Source organism: Electrona antarctica (assembly GCF_951216825.1).
Source record: "Electrona antarctica genome assembly, chromosome: 22".
Lineage (NCBI taxonomy): Eukaryota > Metazoa > Chordata > Actinopteri > Myctophiformes > Myctophidae > Electrona > Electrona antarctica.
Genome location: NC_136805.1, coordinates 2,041,834 through 2,047,263, shown reverse-complemented (window position 1 = coordinate 2,047,263; position 5,430 = coordinate 2,041,834).

Here is a 5,430-nt window from a genome sequence, read left to right as displayed (position 1 = left end):
CCGAGCACGGTGCACGCTGCGGGTCACCGCTCCAAGAGATGGATCAAATGCGGAGAACAAATTTCAATGCGGTAACGTGTGTGACTAATCGTACGACTTTGACTATTACATGTAAAGTGTCTTTGAGTGTCATGAAAAGTGCTATTTAAGTCCCAGATATTATTATTATTACATGTGTATCATGTTTTCATTTTTGCTTAACCACATGAACCCTAAACATCCCAAACAGAGGTCGACATGCAGCACAAAAATGGCCAATCGCAATCTTAGTATAAGCAATGTAAAGTTGGCACATTTCCCACACTCTACAGTATGTGCTTGCATTAGGGCAGACAGAACCTTCACTGCGATGTTGTCATTTCCTTTTGGGAATACGGTTTCCTGCTGTTTCCGTGCTGTCCGTCATGTCTGTGAAAGTGCACATCTGGACGTGTGAATATTAATGGTCTGTATATCTGTCCAGCCGAGGTGTTGACTGAATCTTATGGTCTGTAATACAGATTGACAGTAGGGCATTCACTTCTAGTCATTTTCACTAGTTGACTAGTTGCCTAGTTTACTAGTCGACTAGTTGTTTAACTACCTATTATGTAAAAAATAAAATAAATTAAAAAAAATATATATAATATAAAAAAATATATATATTTTTTTTTGGAAATAAATATTTGTACATTGAAATACTGTGTACATGGTGACTATAACTATAATCTACCTGATCTTGAGGCCTACAAAATCGGGAACAAAATAAAAAAATTAACTTTTTTTCTTATCAACTAGTCAACTAGTACCAACAAGGTCGACTAGTGGAACTTTTTAAATAACCCGACTAGTGGAACTAGTCGACTAGTTGCTTAATGCCCTCCAGCCGAGGTGTTGACTGAATCTCATGGTCTGTAACACAGATTGACACAGGAGTGGATTTTCACTCCCGATCCCATCATGCTCACACTCCCATCCCTAATTAATTATGAAAGGTAATGGATTTGGAGTTCTTTTTAGATCACTGTGTTTCGTGCAGTTTTAATTCAAAAGATATGGCACCAGGAACAGTTCAGCTGTGGTAATAATATACAGGTAATGAAGTCACTTCCCGTTGACGTAATTAAAATTTGTTCAAATCGGGAACCCCGAAAACAATGTCAGCCTCTATAGTCTGTATCTGTCCAGCCGTGGAAGCAAATTTTGATTGATTGATTTTGACCTGATTCAAGATTCAATTTAATCTCAAATCAGGTCCACATTTGTGTCAGACACTAGTCTGTGCCTATAGGTGAGACGTGACCTTTGTGTCAGACACTAGTCTGTGCCTATAGGTGAGACACTAGTCTGTGCCTATAGGTGAGACATGACCTTTGTGTCAGACACTAGTCTGTGCCTATAGGTGAGACGTGACCTTTGTGTCAGACACTAGTCTGTGCCTATAGGTGAGACATGACCTTTGTGTCAGACACTAGTCTGTGCCTATAGGTGAGACATGACCTTTGTGTCAGACACTAGTCTGTGCCTATAGGTGAGACACTAGTCTGTGCCTATAGGTGAGACACTAGTCTGTGCCTATAGGTGAGACACTAGTCTGTGCCTATAGGTGAGACACTAGTCTGTGCCTATAGGTGAGACACTAGTCTGTGCCTATAGGTGAGACACTAGTCTGTGCCTATAGGTGAGACGTGACCTTTGTGTCAGACACTAGCCTGTGCCTATAGGTGAGACGTGACCTTTGTGTCAGACACTAGTCTGTGCCTATAGGTGAGACGTGACCTTTGACATGAAGTCTTTGACTAATCTTGACAGAAGAGGCAGGGAGACAAAATGCAACCACCCCCAATTGGACCAAATTACATTGTATGTGTTGTAAAGTTACACAATGCTAGCGTCATCATAGCCTCGAAAAATCAAAACACAGAGGGGAACCAAATCCACGCAGTGATCATTTATTAGTATGGCTACACGAGGCTAAGACAATGTCGCTCGCCTGGGCCATAGCTCAGCTCAGTGGCTGGTAATCCAGTCTGGCAGTGTGCCAGACTGGCACACTGTTCGACTCCCGATCCCGACGGCCTTTACTGCATGTCTTCCCCCCCATCTCTCTCCCCATTTCCTGTCAGCCTACTGTCTGTCCCTCCATAAAAAATATAAAATAAAAAGGCGAAAGCCACAAAAAAAAACATTGAAAAAAAAGACAATGTCGCTTTAAGTGGCAGGTGATCTGGAGTCCTCTTTCTGCTGTCAGTGCAGTGAAGCTAATCTTAGTTCCTGATCTCCAGATAACAGCGAGACCATAAACAATAAGGTACAGTTCAGAACTTCAGACTAGACGGCTCTGTAAACAATCATTTACCAGATGACGACGTGCTGTCATCATCTCCACCTGGGATACTTCCCCATTCACTGGAATGCTTGGTGGAGATCAACCCATTCAGGGCGGGAACCCCTTTTGGAGTTTTAAGCATTCTGTTATACTTTAGCTATTGAAAAATAGCAGCTCTACAAGCTCATAGCGCGCCACTGAGTGGCGCGCTATGAGCTATGTAGGTCTGCTATTTTTGAAAAATCTTTGAATATAATTATGTTCTTTCAGAGCGAACGTTTTCAACTCAAATCTTTGCTTCTGGGGGGTGCTTGGAACTACATATTTTCAGATGGGGGTCGGCGGCCAATTTATCATTTTTGGGCTCCTTGACATGAAATAGTTTGAGAACGACTGACACATAGAAACATAGGGTTTTTCAGAAAACTGTCAGGATATAGAAGACATTTGTAGAATCGTAGAATCGTCCTCAGGCCTAATCAGTGGTGGAAAGTAAGTACATTTACTCAGGCACTTTATTTGAGTTAACCTGACTTTAGTTAACCTGACTCTGCCAGATTGTTTTAGTTAACCTGACTCTGCCAGATTGTTTTAGTTAACCTGACTCTGCCAGATTGTTTTAGTTAACCTGACTCTGCCAGATTGTTTTAGTTAACCTGACTCTGCCAGATTGTTTTAGTTAACCTGACTCTGCCAGATTGTTTTAGTTAACCTGACTCTGCCAGATTACGGCAGTATTGAGTTCACAATGTAAGTTCCCTAGCTCTCCTACCTCAATCTGGTCTCTCTCAAGCAGAAATGATGAACCAAAACCAGCGGGGCAAAAATCTGATATCTCCATAATAATTTAGAGTTGTAGTCTTGTTAGGTTGTGTTTACATGTGCGCTGTGGCAGCGCTTCAATATGTCAGCAGTCTCGCGTTGATCCTGCCTCTAGCGGCCGCATATCGCGTTGATCCCGCCTCTAGCGGCCGCATATCGCTATGATCAGCACTAGTTCGGAGTACATCGTCTCTGCCCGAGAGAGACCAGATGGAAGCAGGTGGAGGAACTCACTACTGCCACCATCTGGCGGAGTCAGGTTATATTTTACTCAGGATCCATTTTCAACACATTTTTTCCACTACATCTCAGAGACAAATGTTGTACTTTTACTCCAATACAAGTAAGTGACAGCTTTAGCCAAATTAGGTTATTATTATTATTAAGCCTGTTTTTTTATACTTGGGCTATTTGAAAATATCTGATCTACAAGCTCGCAGTCACAAGCTGATGTGATGCGACCGCGTTGTGAGCTTGTATATTGGCTGGCTGGCTGGCTGGCTGGCTCTCTCTCTCTCTCAGCCTGGCTATAGCAGTGATCAGTGATCAGGGCCTCATGCTAATTCAAATAGTTGCCATCTGGTTGGAGGCAGAGATTAAACACTCTGGGAGAAGCAGAGAAATCCCTCCATCGGTAAGGATGTGAGACATTAATGTGGGCATTACAGTGAAATGAGGCAAAGAGAACGGAACATTACTCAAGTACTGCACTTTCCAAGTGAAGTTTCCCAGCTCATTTCCCCAAACATTGATACATTCTACATCTTCTCCTGTTGTTTTGGGAATGACAATCTAGGTGATTTAATGTTATTCTTTATTATTATTATTATTATTATTGCACATTTTCAAAAAATAAAAATATGGACGAGAGAACAAACACACTTGTACTTGTATGAGAGCCAAATGAAAACCTTTGTCACCTTGTTTTCTCTCAATATGCCCAAATATGGAAGACTGATGATGTCATGGCCGTACAACCGAGTGATATAAAACAGATCGCACGATGAACGAAACTTGATTCTGCTACTCGACTCGACTGTGGTGGTGGAGAAGGAGCTGTACTGCTTTGGAGGAGACGGTGACGTTCATATCTTCAACACAGTGTCTTTAAGCTGGAGGAAATTGACCCCAGTGACCCCTGGAAGAGGAGACGGTCACCTAGAGGTTCCATGCAGGCTCCACGGCCACACAGCTGTACTGATAGAAGATACAGTCTACATCTGGGGAGGCTACTGGATATGCTTCTCCTACAATGTGCTGTATGCATTTGATGTGGACGCCCACATGTGGTTGAAACCTAGCAGGGCTTCTGGAGCTGTTCCAGAGGCGAGGTGGGGCCACTCAGCCTGTGTCTTGGGGAAGGTCATGTTTATCCATGGAGGACGGACCAAGCTGACCGGAGACACTAATGACATGTACAAGTTGGACACCAGCACAATGGTCTGGACTTTAATTAAGACAAGAAGCTCTCCACGACATGATTCGTCACTTCACTCTTCCACCATCATCGGGACAAAGATGTTTGTCTTTGGGGGATGGCGGGACATGAGCTACAACACCACCATCAGAGTGTTTGACACGGAGACCGACCACTGGCTGAGCACGCCTTCTCCACAGCTTCTTCCAGACGGACGCGCGGGTCATTCAGCCTGTACCTACAATGGAGAGCTGTTCATATGTGGCGGCTACGTTATCGATGACTATCACTTCAATGATCTGTGGAAGTTCAGTCCAGAGACCTTCTCCTGGAAGACGGTTGAGCCCAAAGGGAAAGACCCGGGTCTAATAGATATAGATAGATCTATAGATAATATATATATGTTCTGTTGCATTGTGGGAGATCGTACCATCTTCTGTGGAAGACCTTCATCTTAGACCTGAGTCCTAGTCTTAAGACATTATGTAAGCTAGCGGTTATTCAGTACGACCTGGATCAGTCTGAACTCCCACACAACATCCGGTGGGAACTGGTAGCCATGACAACCAACAACAACAACTGAAAAATCACACTCGTGGGGAAGTGAGCGGTGCCTTTACCATGATGATGTCAACAACATGACGTCACACGCAGGGAGGGGGGGGGAGGGAAATACACACCATTTCCCATGGACTTGAATGCCACATGACGTCAGGAGGGTGGGTGGACGTACACACAGAGACACAGGTTGGAGCATGACGTCAGGAGGGTGGACGTACACACAGAGACACACGTTGGAGCATGACGTCAGGAGGATGGACGTACACACAGAGACACACGTTGGAGCATGACGTCAGGAGGGAGGGTGGACGTACACACAGAG